Source organism: Lissotriton helveticus, chromosome 5_1, assembly GCF_964261635.1.
Source record: "Lissotriton helveticus chromosome 5_1, aLisHel1.1, whole genome shotgun sequence".
In the NCBI taxonomy this organism is placed as follows: domain Eukaryota; kingdom Metazoa; phylum Chordata; class Amphibia; order Caudata; family Salamandridae; genus Lissotriton; species Lissotriton helveticus.
In genome coordinates this window covers 464,825,549-464,844,123 of record NC_136065.1, presented here as the reverse complement: position 1 = coordinate 464,844,123, position 18,575 = coordinate 464,825,549, and the positions used below count along the sequence as shown (strand labels likewise).

The 18,575-nt window shown below is 44.3% G+C and overlaps 1 protein-coding gene across 5 annotated transcripts in view; it reads left to right on the top strand.

The window, feature by feature from the left end:
• Nucleotides 1-18,575, top strand: part of ADK (adenosine kinase) — a 647,508-nt gene that overhangs the window by 451,949 nt on the left and 176,984 nt on the right. The window lies entirely within an intron of this gene.

Sequence of the window (18,575 nt, the reverse complement as noted above, 5' to 3'; positions counted from 1 at the left end):
ACATATACATATTATTAGTATGTTATTGCTATTATTACCGTGGGACTCCCACTCCGACGACGGGGAATATTCAAGCATGTGAATCTATGAAAGACACCAATACTGGAGAACCACCTGTTTACAGGTAAGTAACAATTGTTCGTCTTTACCTGTTCTGGCTTTTGGCCTGTTGCAAATTCTTTTTCTTCTTCCTCCCCTTACCACAGACCATGGTGTACGTTTTGGTTAAGTTTTAGACTTCTTCCCTCCATAAAAAATACCAAGTTATCAATTAAAAGCTGGAGGCCATTTGCTGACCTAGATAACAGAACTGCATCGTCTGCGTATAATAAAATCAGGGTGGCATGTGAACCTATTTGAAGTGCATCTGCGTTTAAGATTTGGAGCATAGCGTCAACTCCATTGATATATATAATATAAATGAGAAAGGGGCCAAGAAGCATTCCTGCCTACTGCCTTTTATCACCCTGAACTGAATTGTAAATTACCCATTTTTCCCAAAGCATATGCAGGCTGTCATTGAGGCATACAGCTGTGAAAGATGGCATATGATGTCGACTGGGGCACCCAGTTCAGCTAAAATCTGCCACAATTTTACGTGGTTCACTAAATCGAATGAGCTACTAAAGTCGGCAGAGCAAAGGTGGATGAGCCCTTGCGTGTTAGTGTGTATTTACTAATTATCAAATGTAAATGAATACCTTGCTCCACCTTGCCATTTTCTTTCCTGAACCCATATGGGTATCCAGTTAATATAGGCTTTTCTTTGGCCCACACTTTTAATCTGGCCAGGAACACCCTAACCATTATTTTCACAGAGGAGTCTTAATAGGGATATATCAGCCGATAGCACCTTGGGTCTCCCCTGCCCCCTTTTTAAGGTCTAGCCTGATATCTGCGAGGTATGCTGTATTGAGGTATGGCATAGCTCTGCCCATTTCCCACCCATCTTTTCAATTGCTCCTTTTACTGTCCTTGCTAAATCGTTGCTTTTCATTTGTGAATATGCTTAGTAGTCCCTCCCTGATACCGCCTTGTCTGCATTTGTAACCCTGCTTTATTTAGTTGGTGAGCACTATTTTCTTTAATCAATCTCCCCTATTCCACCCACAACATTGCAGCACGCTTTTATATTATTGGTAATGTAATTATTTAAATTACAGCGCAGCCCGCTTCAACTATAGCGGCAGCACTTATATAATTATTTCATTTACAGCGCAGGCCCTTTTCACTTTAGTGCTTCGCTTATTTATTTAATTAACAGTGCGGGCCGCTTTCACTTCAGGGGCCGCGCTACAGAAATTTTATACATGTTTTATATTTTTTGCTTTGGGTAAAGCGCTTCTCACGTGCTTTCACTTTACTGTTGGCTGCGCCCCTCTCTTTAGACGCTGCTCACTGTACCCTGAATAAGGCGAGCAGCTTCTAAAGAAAGGGACGCGGCCACCATTAGAGTGGTCTCGCTTTTGTGACAAATAGTTATTGGCATTTGAAATAACAATGCCTTTTATATATGAGTTGCTTTTAAAAACACATAAATAAAAGGCATTGTCATTTACAATGCCAATTGATTAAATGTTCGCAAATGCGAGACCTATTGCATTTAAAATGGTGGTTTAAAAATGGGTACGATGGTGCTATCACTCCATGTTTTAGTGAAGTGGGCATGTGCTGTCGTGTTGCATACTTGAGTTAGTATGGGTGACCATACCCGTAATGAATTTACAGCTTTAAAAGTATTGACTGGCACTCCATCTGGCCCTAGCGCTTTTCCAAGGGCTCTGTTTTTTAGTGCTATGGTGACCTCTTCGATGATAATTGGCTTAGGGGGTTCGAAGATTACCAACTTGGCTGGGGCCTGAAGTAGACAAACATCTACATTATTTGGATTAAAAATCCTTCCAAAGTGGTTCAACCATGCTTCAGGGGCAACTGGTTCTATGCCAAAGGTTGGCATGGAATTGTCGATAAGAAAAGGGAAATTGACAGTCTTCCAAACCAAGATATAGCCACCAGTATCTGCTGCTCATAATAAGCTCTCCTAAGGTAAGTTTATTTTTCCTAGTTGTTATGGCTAATTTATAGTTCTTTCTTAGATCTTGAATATGCCCCCTATTTATTTGGTGTTTCTGAGGCACGTTCCTTGATTTCATGCTGGCTTTAGTACAGTGTTTATTAAACCAGCCGTGGGCCTTACTATTTTTGCTTTGGCCCTTTATTGGGGCTCTCAATTTATCGGCAACTGCATTTGCAATATTATGGAATGCTGTTAGAAGCCTTTCATGATTCACTCCCACTCAGTACAGATGTCAAGGGCTTTGGGGTTCTTCTTAACTACAGACTCTAATAGCCTATTTCCGTTCATACCTACCCATTTTAGGCTGGCCCCATTTTCCCGCTATTAAATAGGTATTGCTTGATTTGGGCCCTTCGTCTTACGGCTAATAATAAGTTTGAGCTTAAGCACCAAATGATCGCTAAGTACTGAGCGTTCTATCTTAATGGACCTGACCAGATTTTGTTCAGTAACCAAAATATTTGTGATCAATAGTGAAACAATGTCCGTTTCCATGGAATGTGGGTAGACAAACTCCGTTTGGCTCTACCTCTTGCTCTAACTACTCCATATTTAATCTATACAGGGTTTCATTTATGGACTACCCGTATGGGTCATGAGAGAAATAAGATTGTTCTATCCCGTAATAGTCGAAGTATCCACATGCTAGACTGTTGGGACATTGGCATTTACTTAAATTAAAATCCCCAGCCCAAACATACATGTAATCAATTCCTTTTTTAGTCACAAAAACTTAATTTCCTTACCCTGTTCTACAATGACCATATTCTGTGTGCCATTAAAAACATTATATTAAAAAATTGATCAAAATGACCTCATTTGTGTTCTAGCATCAGATACATCAGCTCATAATAAGGGGAACTGTTAAAATGATTTCTAATGACGATGGGAGCTAAAGTTGAAATAAGCGTTGCCAGCCCACCATTGCTGTCAGATGGAGAAGCTTGGGTAAGAATGGATGCATAACCATTTACATGAAGCCAGATTTCCTGCATACATACAGATAATATGGGCTGTGTCGATGTTCAGCCAGTCTGGATTTCCCATTTTTCATTTTACCTCCGACATTCCAGGATTTGCATATTTGGATACCATATAATCAGTGATATTATATATCACTGATGGAATATCCCTTGGATCTCATTCGGTGTCCTGTTGCATCAAGCCTGGCCACTGGTGCCACACTCTATAAACTCCTCCTATCAATCCAGTTCATCAAGGTGGAATAAAGGGGAAGCAACATGTCCACTATCTAGTGGTCGATGGATTGGCTCTTCGAAGGGTCAGGACATTGGAGGTAACTATCTAGAGGGAATACTTGGTCTGTGGAAAAACCCTAACGGGAAAGCCTTCAACTTGACTCGTTATGGGTATCATCTGAGCAAGACCGTGTAACAGCAATTCCTCAAGTCCAGGACTCCTAAAATTAATAAGTATGAAATCCCCTGCTATATCCTTTTTGTGTATACCAAGCCAAGCCACCCTTCTCAAATGCAAAAGCTCCTGAGTCAGATCTCACCCAACCCAAATTCATTTTCAATCAATCTTATGACATATTTTTTAATGTCATGTAGTCTTCTTTGGCGACTGCTGGTGGTTCAGGCACATTTGTCAAGATAATATTGTATGGGGTGCACACAGGCAGTAATTGTGGGTAGCATGATGCCTTATGCCTGACATCAGAGAGTGGTTTACTGGTGGGGAATTGGGCCTTCCCAGGATCCATTTTTTGTGGTTCAGTATTATCTGGGATTACTCCACATAATGGGTTTGTTTGAGCTAAGGGTGTATTGGATACTTAGGGTACAGGGGGTGCATATTGAGTGAGTTTTGTCACCGGTCCCAAACATTTGGGGGCGTGGCGATACTGGGCACTTCTGGGTGCTGTATCTAACTCGTCACAACCCTGAGGTTATCCGTTCCAGTCTTCAATCAAGCCCCTAAATTACTTGTCTGTGTGTTTTTAAGGCCATTAGATGTGTGTCTGTGGCATTGAGGCGTGCAAATTAAATGGAAAGTTCCTGTTTTAGTAAATGTGCTCCAGACATTTGTCAAGGAAAGAGTCCATGATGGCCTGATCTATTGGCAAAGATTCCCTGTCCCGCACTACAGATACGTTTGGACGTTGCCCCAGGGTTTCAACCAAGTGTCTTTTAGGGACCAATTTTAGTATTCTCTGGCTTCCGTTTCTGGGCTTCTTTCGTGTTGACCCTTTGGCTTTCCTAAGCAATTTTGGGCATGTACTGGGACATATGTTTTGTGGTGTCTCTCTAGTGGAAGATGCACAGTTTAGTTCGGTCATGGGGTGTTCAAGGGAGGCAAGGGGAACGTGTCTTGCGCAGTATAATTGTGATGTATTCCTATAGGTACTGTATCGATTCCCCTATTCCTGACCCTGGTTTGGTTAATAATTAACTAGCAGCCGTCTAACGGTGCAAAAACCGTTATCTGATTAAGCCACACCACGGCACAGAAGCGCGTTATCTGATTAGGTCATAACGCATGCCATCTAATTAGACAAGCGATATTCCTCCAGCCCCTGATAAGGCATACGGAGTTCTCAAAACAAATCAAACCTACAGCGACCTGGGAAATTCCCATAACCATTGTTTTGATTTCACCGAGAACTTCAGCAAAAGAATGTGCGAACGAGCCCGTTCATATGACATCCTTATTGACGTATATATGTCCATCCTTACGTCAATCTCGGCACCTTTCAGGTATAAATATTACCGACATTGCCTTAAGCAAACACATGCGGTGGTGACGAGATCGGAGCAGCGAGACGTGCTGAGGAGCCCAGCAGAGAGCGAAGCCCACAGGCGCTGCCCCGCCTTCCTGACGCGCTGAGAACGAGACGCTGCCTTTCTCCTGCTGAGAAATCCAGCTCCGGTGCTTCCAAGCAGCCCTCGCAGGCAGCTGGAATATCAAGACCTGGGATAAGAGATACCAGCCCTCCATCATTCTAGATCTCAGGTACAGAACTGAATAACCCCTTGCAGAGAATTCTCGAATCAGTCCCTTGGCAAACAAACTTAACTTAAACTGCTACTTATCTACTCCCGCCCACGTATTAGGCTTAGGTCAGGTACACTGGGGTAGGCGTGGTTAGAAGCACCAGTTGAGTATGATTAGTCAAATGTATATATGTATGTATCTATTTTATCCATTTTAAAGTATCATATGGCTCAGAAACCATATCAATGCTTTTACAGTATTATTTTATAATTCTGTCTTTACTGTATGCACTTAACTACAAGTATTGCAATAATAGCGATTCATTTCTCTTGTATGAGAAAGGAGACTGATCAATAAATAACATCTTTTATTGAACACGCCCGTCTCTTCCTTTTCTCTACAATCTGGTGAAACTAAGAATGCACTGAACTGACTGAGTAAAATAAGTTGTCTTTTGTTTTCACACGACTCTAGAGATACACTCTTGATTAGGGGAGAGCAAAGTTGTCATGTTCTATGGTTGTCAGAAACTAAATCCCTTCTTGTCTATCCAGGGAGGTTAAAATCCTCCTTGCCTATTCGAGAAAGTTTCTAGTGAACTCTGAGCTAGCTGGCAAACACAAAACTTTAAGTCTAATATCGTCGGTAGAAGACCTAGTTAACCTCTGCCCTAGGTCTATACTATTGAAGATATTATTCCAATGCGCAGAGCCTATTGGGATAATAGGAACTACACTACATAATAAACGTTGGGACTAGGGTTTGTAAGTTGTATGGGTTCATAATCTACTACTTGATCTGGCAGTCGAACTGGCACACAGAGCAAAGATTTACTGACTGTCTTCCTAAAAGTTCAATTTCTGCTTTTACTATCCCTATAGCTCATTCCAGCATTCGATCGATGGCAGTATACTCTGTCAAGGGGCTCAGCGTGTAAACCTCCCCCAGGTTGTTTCCTTGTGACCATTTCTGAACGTAGAGCAGTTCTCTCCCAGCATATTGCTTATACTAAGATGCGAGGCAAGGTATTAATAAAAGACAATACACTAGAAACTGACTCCAGTGCGTCTTATAGCAACATGTGAGGGGTTAGACTAGTGCCTTACCCCAAAAGGGAGACGTTGTTAGGGGGTGGCCCAGCCTCATCTGGTTCGCACAGGTGCAATGAGGTGGAAGTTCTGAAATCTCTACTCCACCCTAGAGGCTCCCCATAGCTCACATTTCTACCTTTGCATGAATAAATATGTGCTCAATCTTTTGCTATCCTTGGATGCACCAGCAGATTATTCCCTCGCCATTGAAGGGCTCTGCTCAGCAGTGCATGTATTGGAGTGAGCTAGAGGCTGACAGTAGCCAAGATCAAGCCCCAAAACTTGTCATCTGAAGGCCTTCGAAGATGCTAAAATTACAGGCTCTGAGAATATGGAAAATATACAACCACTAATTGTGCTTGCCACTTAATTCCTACACTTTATACAGGAACCAAGGCCTCTCCAAGGAGCACTTAATCAGTCACCAATAACAACCATTATCTCTCTTTGCCACTCTTGTTACCTTCATTTTGTGTGTGATAAAGAATCCTAATTCCTGCCTGCGCCCTTTTCTGGATTTGTTACCTATCAAGTGACTGGATTAAGGATTGTTTAGTTGTCTCATAGGTTCCTTAATTTACCTACCTGCATTTCTCATTTGTAATAAATTAGTCTGATGGCTTTTAGATAGTCAGGTCTGCGATTTATATTTTACCCAGAGTTATTTTTGCTAATTGCCGATTTTTATTCAGATCACTCCTTCACAAGCCTTTACAGAAGGAAGGATGCATACGCTCATCAAACAATTAATAACATAAACAGTGCTTTCTGCATGCCTTAGCAACCGTAAATAACTTTTAGGTAAAATAAACCTTGTAGTACACCACTCATTGTTCAGTCATTCAGGACACCTTTTATTAACTGCAAAATTTACATAGAGCAAAAAGTTTGAACAAATTTCACAATCAGCCTAATAGGTAGAAGCTGCCATTGTGTAAACATCAAATCATTATTACGTAGATGTAGTAGTTAATCAAATTGCTCTGAAAGATGTACAACGGATACATATTTCAGAGGGCAGGAAGCAACATCTTGGGTGCAGGCTTCTTTCAAACAATGGGCAATTGTTTTTTTTTTTTGTTTTTTTTTTTTTAGCATTTAGTGCCAAATATGAAAATGATATTACATCTTTTCATGTAGGAACCTGGTCCTGCTACTGCTGTGACAGGTCATCTGATATTTGAGACCCTTGCCTTGAACTTGATTTAGATTTATTACATTGAAGTCCAATGATCATGCTGGTTAAGCTTAGTGGGCCAGTATCATTTCAGTGTCACTTAGAAACTGCCATTGTCTCTGTCTCTAATATCCAGTGGGTTTGCTAAAACTGTTCACCAGAATAGCCTCAAACTGGTGAACGTTTTTTATACTATCTCACCTGAGGAGCCTGGGGTAACTAAAAAGAATTGTGTTTGTAGGAGGTGTGTATGAATGAACTGGCTTTATTGAAATAAGCAGTTGTTGAATTGAGGGACACCACCAGAAAAGGTTAAGTGTTGCACTAAAGGAAGTGATAAAGAGGAATATAATGTGAACCTCATTAATGCACCTTTAATACGTGTTTGGTAGCTTCAAGTAAACCTGGCATCTAAGTATTGATAAGTCAAGTGCATATGTATAACTTTGAACTTAAACTATTAGTCTACATGTCTAAGGAACAGACCAGACGGAGACGACAAGAGATAAATGGGCAGAAATCCCAATCAATTTTTAAAAAAAAATTAAATGAAGGATGCGCTAGTGCAAACGAGTGATGCAGTTTATGCTAACTCTAGGCATAATTCAGCTAGATGAATAATCTAAAGCCTATTTTACCAAAACCACTAGAAACTCAAGGCATAACGAGTTTTTCAAGGAGCCAGCGCCTCTTGTTGTTCTGTAATTTAGGGTCCTTAAGAGAAGGTAACAAACTGCAAGATGAGAAATTAACAACAATTTTACTTGTTTTAGTGTTCAAGTGAATATATCTGACGTTTGTTTAAAAAGGAATGATACTGTATCTTAAAACATGCCTCAAAACGGACTGTTTTTTCTGATCAAGCATCTTTCAGCTATTTTTTGCTGTAGCGGTTTATCATCGATGGATAAATTAACTGTTTGAGTAATTTCTGTGGTCCGAAAACTGTAATTGGTAGGATTTCTAGCACTGACTAGGCCAGAATCTGTAAGTAAATAATTTATTTGGTTCAATTAATTAAAATTAACAAAAAAGGTACATTCCAGAAGCACACAATTAAAATCACATTCATATGCACACTGTTAATGTTAAAATATTTGGATAGTGTATTAATAAAATGTTACCAGTATGTTTAGTCTAGGTTTAGACAGGATGACAGAGATAACTTAAAAACATATCTTGAATCAGCTGCTCTTTTTCGTTCGTTTATAATGCTCCGGGTCTTCTTGTGGGCATCCCTTAAAATGTAGATAGTCGTGGGCAGTCCCTCAGAACGGCTGCCTGCTAAACGTTTTAGCCCTGGAAGTGATCATGAAAAGTCTCTTTACAGGATTGGCGCCTCATCAGAAAAGTGCATTGTACTTTAATAAGAAACGAACGGCGTATTAGTGCAGGGACCGGGCAGCTTTGATGTTCAGTTTTTCTTCCCTGGAGTTATTAGGCCTTATTATTTGTGTTATACTCTGGAGTTTCCTCTCTTGTGTGACATAGTCTGCACCAGTACTGGCAAGAGACTTCCATCTTCAATTTAGTTATTTAATTGGGAGCACCATGAGTCTTTCATAGAGGATATGCTTGAGTGTTGTCTTTCCTAGGGCACTATTAATGTGTGGCTGAAATGGATTTTTCCTGTACTGTTTTAATATGTGCTTAATGTTTACATTCATCTTCTTTAGCATTAATAAAAGCATTATTTGTTTTTTCAGAGTTGTCTTTAGTGTGGCACGCTGAACTGGGGTGTATTTCCATTTTCCCTAGCCAGGTTGTTTTGTGCACGCTTCAGTCAAGTAGTCTAACCAAGGATTCTTTCCGGCTGTAAACTGACCCTTTAGTACCTCTTTCATTGTGTTTGTAGCCCGAGTAAGTGTTCTGTGATAGTGCTTGATGATGGCAGGCAGCCATGTTTTCCAGATTTATTTTTTCAGACTGAATGCGATTTTGGCTTCCATTATCTGCAAACCATACGCCCAAATAGTTGTACTTAAGGGTACTCTGTATTGTCAAGTTCCCTCATTTCCATTGATACTTATTTTTGTTAGTATATTGCCAGAATATGACCACCTTTGCCTTTGAACAGTTCGCCACCAGTTTGTCCTTAATGTTGTATGAGTTTAATGTATCCAGGGCTTTCTGCATCCGCACCTTGATATGATCCGTTAGGATCATATCATCCGGGTACTGTGTTGAAAATAGGTTAACCTGATAATTTTTGGGAACTAGCATATTACTTTTTTTTCGCCAAACCTTATTTGGTTTCCACAGGTTTATATTTTGCACAGTACCATCAACGCACAATAAACATCTGGGTTTGACAAAAAACAGTTCAGAAGCTTATTGTCATTGTTACAATGGGTCAATGTCCACATTAGTGATTAGGTGGAAGGTATAAGAAATGCGTAGGTGTACCCCTGGGCCTGTGTAGTTAAGGTAGAGTCTGTGTGTTGCTGGCCAACATGGAATGCTCAGAGAAGGGATCAGATGTCTGCTACATTTCCTTAGCGGATGTGACAATCTAGGAATACGTGAACATTCCATCCAATCACAAATGTTGAGGGCAGGACGACTACTCGTAGGGTCCCACCTATATCACTGGCCCATCTTCATGTAGTAGCGGGCTGAAGCCCATGTCTTCAAGAATTTAGACGGAGTATCACATATTCTGATGGATACATCTGCCAGTGGATTCCTCACCTTGTGAATATCCCCTGCACCAGCAGCATTTGAAACTTTTGTAGCTCTCCACGCCGACGCGGACGACGTCAGAGGCACGGCTTCGCTCGCGACCTCGCTGACGTCAGCGCATCCATAAGAGAGCCTTGTCAGCGTGATGACGTCGGTTCCCTTTTTTCTGCGCAGTCGACGCTAACGGTTTTTTGGGACTCTCCGTAGTTTGCTACTTTGTGTTTTCTAGATTGTATCCTGTTCTCTCCTGTTTTCTCTATTCGACGATGTCATCTAGAAAATCAGAGTTCAAGCCCTGCAGGGAGTGCGGTGGATACATGTGCATAACTGATCCACACGACGATTGCGTATGGTGTTTATCATCGGACCATGACGTTGAGGATTGTGTTTCCTGCCGGAAAATGAACCCGAAGGCTCTAAAAGAAAGGGAAGCCAAGCTGTTTATGGCGAAGCAGCGTAAGGAAATGAGAGGCCGGATGAGATAGAGGTCGAGGTCGGACTCGAAGTCGACGTCGTGTCATGCTTCAAAATCCAAGAAGCATAAAAAGAAGAGGTACGGCTCTCAACGCCGTTCGGAAAAGGAAGAAGCTGTCGTCGTCCTCGAAAGCCCATCAACATCGTGAGTACTATATATCTCCTTCTCCAGAGAAAGCAACGTCTCCTGTGGCTTCACCGGCGCAGTCTCCGTCGCAGATTCCATCTCCGGAGCATTCTCCGGCTCCGGGAGAAGAGGTATCAGTGGATCCCCCGTCGGCGCCGGCAGACCCGAGTCCGTTGATGCCTATACCTGAGCATATTCCAGGTGAGTACCCTCCTTTTGCTGGTCCAGGGCAAGACCCATCGCATTATCTTAATGCCATGTATGGTGTCTTTGCGAAGGCAATGTACCCCTATGGTGCACCTTCGAGTCCCATGGCATTCAATGTGGGAGTTCCTAAAGCATATGCACCAGCTCCCTTTATACCTTTTCTTCCTGCGGCTCCACCCTGGCATTTCCCGGCACCAAGGCAGTCAAAACCAGCGCCGTCGACGCCAACGTCGATTCCACCATCTCGGTCTACTTCGAATGTGCCCCTGGATTCGGGTTCGACGCCGCTTCCGAATCCGTTGGATCCGTGTACGACTCCATTGGCCCCGAAGAAAAGGGCCAGACGGGATGCACAAAGATTGCTGGAGGAGCAACAATATAGGGAGGATGAGATAGAGAAAGGTGAACTTCAGGAGTCAGGACTTTTTTGAAGATTTAAGACTGGCAAGTGGTTTGGAATTATTACCTGAATGGCAACTCTCTCCTCCTTCAGAGGTTCCCTCTAAAGATGTGGTTCCTTACCACACTGTGATTCGTAAGGCTGCTGTTCTTTTGAGTTTACAACTCCCGACAACGGAATTTAAATCCAACATTCTGACAGAGGTACTTCATTCTTCTTCTGAAATAATTGAACCTTTACTTCCATTTAATGACTATCACTGAGCCAATTATGGAGGTTTGGCAAAAACCCTTTTCGGCTCCCGCATTCTCAAGATCAGTTGCCATAAGATATAGGTCGGCTCCAGGAGATCCGGAGTTTTTACCCTCACATCCTACTCCTGAGAGCTTAGTTATTTAAGCCGTCTGCTCAAAGAAATCGGCTGGAGATTTTCCACAGACTCCGGGTGACAGTCTAAGAGACTGGATCAGGCTGCTAAAAAGGTGTTTTCATCAGCTACTATGGCTCTTAAGTCCACCAATGCTACTTGCCTTTTGAGCAGGTACATCAATGCCTTAATGGATTCTGCTAAACAGCTGGCCCCAAAGTTATCGGATGAGGACAGAAAGAACTTTGGTGAGGTCTTGTCTGACACGCAGGCGGCTGCAAGACAGGTGATCCAGAGTGGCCTTGATACAGCGGACTCTGTACCCAGGATAATGGGGTCTTCGGTTGCATCTAGGAGGAGTTCCTGGCTTAAGTCTTCGGAATTCTCTCAGGATGTCCAGGCAACTCTTTTGGACCTCCCATTTGATGGTTCTGGACTTTTTGGGGAAAAGGCAGATGCAGCGTTGGAAAGATTTAAAGAAAGCAAGGCTACAGCCAAGTCTCTGGGTCTACAGACACAGCCTAGGGGTTCTTCTTATAGGAAGTTCAGGGGCTTTGGAAGGTCGTCCTTTCGGACATACAGACAGCCTCAGCAGCAGAACACCCTATATAAGTCATATAGGGGCAGGAACAGAGGTCGCCCACGAGGTCGTCAGCCCTCTTCCTCTACCACTCCCCCTCTTACCACAGCATTTGAGCAGGAGCTTTCAGGTGCTCAGCACCTGAACTTCTTTCACAGGGCAGGGACTACAATTTCTGACCCTGCAGGTGGTGGTCTTAATATTAATTGTTCAAATTCAAAATAAAAAGAACATACGCTGCGCAGCGCAGTGAGAGTTACGGCAGAATGAGCAGGTACGGAGAATGGAGGGGTTTGGAGATATACTGGCAAGTTGCCTCGGGTAGAGTAAAGATAGCAACAGGAATGTGAGAAGGCAATGGGAGGGGAGTAAGTGTTTAAAACGGAGATTTTACTGAAAGCGGCATGGGGGGGAAGGATGGGATAGGAGAAGGATCTTGATTGCATTAGAGAGCATACTCGAACAGAGGCGAACCTAGAGAAAGCGCCAGACTATTCATCAAACGAGCGGGAGGGTCAGTTAAGAGAGGTAGAAAGAAAGAGGATATTAAATGGGTTGTGGGGATCACGGGTTATGAAGTGTTATGGTTCCGTTTAGAAAGAGCGAGCTTAATACGGAGGGTTCACTTTAATATTTTAGATTTTTTGATTTAATGTATATGATAAGCCATCGTTATCTAGGAATATATTAAATATGAACAAATCAGAGGTTTATGGAATGTTAATGAATTTTCTGTAACTATTGATTCACAGTTTCCCCTGACGAAGGGCTAATAATATGCCCGAAATGCATTGGGTCTGAATAAAGAATTGCTCCTCGGAACTACTATTTGCTTTTTTGTTATCGTTTTCCGGAAGAGGCTCGGATGGGCACACGTGAGAATGAGAAGCTTGATAAAAATGCAACTTGTGTAATATGTGGACTTGGATGAGATGAACGGAACTAAAAAGAAAGGAAAAGAGAAAAAAACTTTGGTCAAAATGGAGACAAGCAGTTTTTCAATAACATTACCTTTAAACGGTAAATGGACGTGAATGGGTCTAGTATCCCACATAGCAGTGCAGCTGGGAGTGGAGCGTGATTTAAGCGCTCCCCACAACATGTTGATTCAAGATGGAGTTGAGGCAAGGAAGCTGCGGGAGCGCATTTGGAACTTGGGAGTGAGGGCTCTTGAGGAAGAATAAACAAAAGTAAGTGTGGACTTTCCACTTGCTGTGTAGCCAGAGTAGCATATCCTGCAGTCCTGCATTGCTGCTATCCTCAACATGCTCTATGCGGCTGTGGCCCAACACAACTTTTGTGTGCCATGGCGTCACCTGTAGAATCTGTGCGCTGCACCCCAGCATGGTAATTGAGCGTGCGTATGTCCGGTAGGCACCACAGCCATACTTACCGGCATTGGCAGCATTACGGCTGGGGACAATGCCTGTGCTGTTGCAGGCAGGGTCACAGCAAGCTGAGTAGTGGATGCCAATGTTTCGCCATCCCTGGACCTACTAATTACAGTAGCACTAGTCGTGACATCACCTGCTGTGCTCGAGCAGCTACCTGTTCTGCAAATAACCCAGTTATACTGCACTGATTAATATATGCAAAAAAAAATTTCATTTGGTGTACAGTTTGTATTTGCACTTGGTGTAGGTAAGAAAGTAAAACACATGTCCTCTCCCTCATCTTTAGGAACGACAACAGGAAAACGCAGAGTTCAAAATAGAAGGGACATGTACAGGCTGATGACAGGCGTCACAGGCAGCAGCAGTGTTATAGATGAGAGAGAGAGAGCAGGAGTAAAGAGGAGAAAGAAACAGGAGAGGAGAGAGATGAGACAGAGCTAAGTAGAAGAAAAGGAGAGCAAATCAGATACAAAGAGAAAGCAGCCATGATGTGAAGAAGGGAGCATTAAGAAGAGAGAAGATAGAATGAAAGGATGTAGAGGAAAGAGGGAAAAAAGCAGACAAATAATAAAACAGAGACGCAGCTAATCCCTGCTAGAAGAGTGATCGTAAAGAGCCAAGATCGAGGGGAGAGGGAGCAGAGCATGGATAAAATTGAAGAGGAAAAAGGGCAGGGGTAGAATGAATAGAGGGCAAATCAGAAATGCAGGGAATAAGGTAACACACCAGGTGTGACAAAGATGATAGAAAACAATTAGAGAGGTGAGAAGATCTTAGAGCAAAGACGTAGGAGACAGACAGCAGATCAAGGTTAGAAGATAGAGACTGAGGCAGTGAGAGTGTTGGAAGTGAGGCTGGCCGGAGGAAGAAGTGAGCTGTGGCCTCCTTGGCAAAATTTTCAGCACCTGCACGTCTTTTTTTTTTTTTTACAAATTAAGCAGTAGTTTTGCCATTCTGGATCATGTTGGTCCTGTGGGGGGTCGGCTTGCTCATTTTTTACAAGATTGGGAATCGGTCACTACCGATCTTTGGGTTCTCAATCTTGTGGAGAATGGGTATGCTCTTCCCTTTTGGGAATTCCCTCCAAATTACCCTCCTTGTCAAGGGGTTTACTCGGAGGACCATCTTCTTATACAGGAGGATGTTCTAGCTTTATTGGAAAAAGGTGCGATAGAGGTGGTGCCAGAGCAGGAAAGGGGTCAGGGATGCTACTCCCGATATTTTCTGATACCCAAGAAGGATGGCAGGTTACGTCCAATCCTGGATCTCAGGATCTTGAATCTTTTTCTGAAACAAGAAAAGTTCAAGATACTCACCCTAGGTTCTTCAAGCGCTGCAGCAAGAGGACTGGATGGTGTTGATCGACTTGCAGGGCGTGTATTTTCATATCCCGATCCTGAAGTCGCACAGGAAGTATCTCCGTTTCACAGTGGGGTCGCAGCATTATCAGTTTGCGGTCCTCCCGTTTGGACTTACTACTGCACCTAGAGTCTTCACCAAGGTGATGGCAGTGGTGGCAGCCCATCTCAGAAGATCGGGGATTCCCGTTTTCCCCTATCTGGACGACTGTCTGATCAAAGCGGAGTCGCCTGAGAAGGTGCTTCATCATTTGCAGGTGACAACTCAGCTGTTGTACAAATTGGGGTTTTCGATAAACATGCCCAAGTCTCACCTGGTGTCCTCTCAGCGCAACCTGTTCATAGGGGCGGTACTGGACACTACTGTCTGTCGAGCATTCCCTCCTCCGCAAAGGATTCTTGACATTCAGGAAATTATTCCTTTGTTTTACAATGGAGTGGTCGTTCCAGTCCTGAAGGTACTTCGCCTGCTCGGTCTGTTTGCTTCCTGCATTCTGTTGGTCAACCATGCACGCTGGCACATGAGGGCGCTCCAGTGATGCCTCCGCAGGCAGTGGTATCAGCACAAAGGAGATCTCAGGGAGTCTGTGAGGATCTCCAGAGAAGCTGCAGCAGATCTGTCTTGGTGGAGCGTGGAGGGCAATCTGACTCTGGGAAAGCCCTTCCATCTCCCTCCATCGGTGGCCACAGTGCTAACGGATGCATCCACTCTAGGGTGGGGTGCTCATCTGGGGGCCTTGAGATCTAAGATCTTTGGTCTCCAGAGGAAAAGTTGCTTCACATCAATCTTCTAGAGTTGCGGGTGATACGTTTGGTGCTCAAGGCCTTCCTCCCTTTCCTTCGCGGTCAGTAGGTTCAGGTCCTAACAGACAACACTACTGCGATATGGTATGTCAACAAACAGGGTGGAGTGGGGTCGCATTGTCTCGGCAGAGAGGTTCTGCATTTCTGGTCCTGGGTTTGGGACCATCAGATTTGTCTGATGGCAAATCATCTAGCCGGAGTTCTGAACGTACATGCAGACAGTCTCAGTCGGCAGTTTTCAGCCGATCACGTGTGGAGGCTTCATCCGGAGGTGGTTCGTCACATCTTCCGGACGTGGGGAACTCCTCGGGTGAACTTGTTTGCCACTCACGACAACTCTCGCTGCCCGTCATTCTGCAGTCTCCAGTATCCGATGCAGGGAGCGCTGGGGGACGCGTTTCAGTTGAGTTGGGGCTCACAACTCCTTTACGCGTTTCCTCCCATACCCTTGATTCCTCTGTTTCTGAGGAAGATTCGCCAAGACCGGGCCCAAGTCATATTGATCGCCCCGGATTGGCCAAGAAGGGTGTGGTACACAGATCTTCTCCACCTCTCCTCGTGCCCTCCTCTCCGTCTCCCTCTAAGGGCAGATATCTCGCAGTCGCAGGGGCAGGTTCTACACCCCCACCTCCAGAGCTTACACCTTCATGCCTGTAGATTGAACGGGGCAATCTGAATTATTTCTCCCGCCTGACGTGGTGAATGTGATTCTTTCGGCCAGGTGGCACTCCACCAAGTCTATTTATTCCTATAGGTGGTCCAAATTTGTCTCATGGTGTGGAGAGAAGTCTATTGACCCCTTAAGGGCCCGTTTATCCAACATCCTTCAGTTTGCTTTTTCTTTAGACCAGCAGGGCTTTGCAGTGGCTACTGTGAAGGGCTAATTATCGGCTTTGTTGGCATTCCTTTGTTTGCCGGATCAGCCGTCCTTGTTTAAACCTCCTATTATGTTACGTTTTATTAAGGGCCTTACCAACCATTTCCACCCACTCCATTTATTGTGCCTCAATGGGACTTAAATCTTGTCTTAATCTACTTGATGGGTTCTCCCTTTGAGCCCTTGCACAAGTGTCCCTTGTGACTGTTGTCTTTTAAAATTCTTTCTAGTTGCTATTACCTCTGCAAAGGTAAGTGAGCTTCAAGCTCTGAGTTCAAAACCCCCATTCTTGACCATTCATGCTGAAAGAATGGTTCTTAGGACCAGTGCTGCTTTTCTGCCTAAGGTGGTAACTCCCTTCCATCTGGGGCAGTCCATTACCCTTCCTTCTTTCTATCCTCCCCTCACCCTTCCAAGGAGGACGGAGTGACTTCACCGTTTGGACCCAAAAAGGGCGGTGAGCTTCTACCTTGATAGAACTAAAGACTATTGTGTGGATGACCAGCTCTTCGTGGGTTTTGCTGGCTGCAAAAAAGGCAGAGCGGTGCACAAGCGCACACTTTCCAGATGGATTGTCTTGTGCATCAAGATTTGTTACTCTTTGGCCGGTAAGGAACCTCCAGAGGGTTTAAGAGCTCATTCTACCAGGGCAAAGTTTTCTACATCTGGTGTTCCTGTTGAGGACATTTGTAGAGCTGCAACTTGGGCCTCCCTCCACACTTCCGCGAAGCATTACTGCTTAGATTCCAAAGTGAGGAGGGATGGCCACTTTGCGCGCTCTGATTCCAGTCTGTACTTTGCTTTATAAAAGTAAGAGTACATTTATTAAACACACACACCACTCAATACTATACATTAATTTACAAATATACATAAGCTGATGGAATTACTTTGTTACATTGCATAACATCTCCACCCCTCCTGCAGGGTGGTGGGGTCTAGTACCACCACTCCCATGTATGCACATCATCTTGTCCCCAATGCAGTGAATTGGTCTTAACCTGGAGCGGGCGCCCAGCGCACTGGCACCATCCCAGTGGCCCGCCCCCATTACCTCAACAAGCATTAAACAAGCTACACCTTCCTTGGTGACACATGACCCTGACTCAGCATCTCCTACTGACCATACAGTATGCACCTCTACATCTTAAGGGCTAATAGTATGGGGTCTTCCCCTAAGCGCAGCAGCAAGAATACATGTTTACGCACACTTTAGAATGACAGTACTCTGAACATTTGGATCTCATTAACAATGCATTGCAATTACAGCCCCTAATGGCATCACAGATGATCACAGGATTAAGTTGTAAATACTGCCAGACACCCTAGCCAGAGTGTCTAGCCACTTAGCTTATGACATCACCTTACACCTATACTTCACATTGAACATCAGTCCCTCTAAAAGAAATAACCATGAATAACTGCATTTCAGTGCAATTACACCTCCAGGGGATGCCCTTCTGCAGACAGCCCTTCACTCCTTGATGCAATTATCAAAACACCCTCAGCTGAAGAACAAAAGTTCCAGCCCGAAGGTGTTAACAGCAAGTTGAGCCCTGGAGGGGTTGATTCCTTTGAATCCCCAAGACACTTGGGGTGGGACTTTGTTCTTCGTGCTGTGGGGAGACTACGCTTCTCCAGCAGCTCCCCCAGCACCTTTATACATGTAGGGTGGTGACCCCGTTTTTCTGGGGCCACCACAAGCCGTGAAAACGCTGTTGCCCTCAGACCAGTCCTGGCCTGCAAGGCATTATGGGTGTTGCCGCATATTAGATGAGCGGCTCTCCCGCTGCTCCGGGGAGAACCGCGCTGGCGCTTCGCCGCTTTCTGGGGCCTCGGTGGGGGTGCCCAGTCCCACGGTGCCCAGTCCCACCCGGACCCCCAAGTGAGCACAGACGGCTCGGGGAGCCCACCCCTGGCCACTCCTCCTCTTTTCTGGGGCCCCGGGCCCCTCGCACCGAGGAGGATCCAGTCCCACCCGGGACCCCCGCTGTCCTCCTTG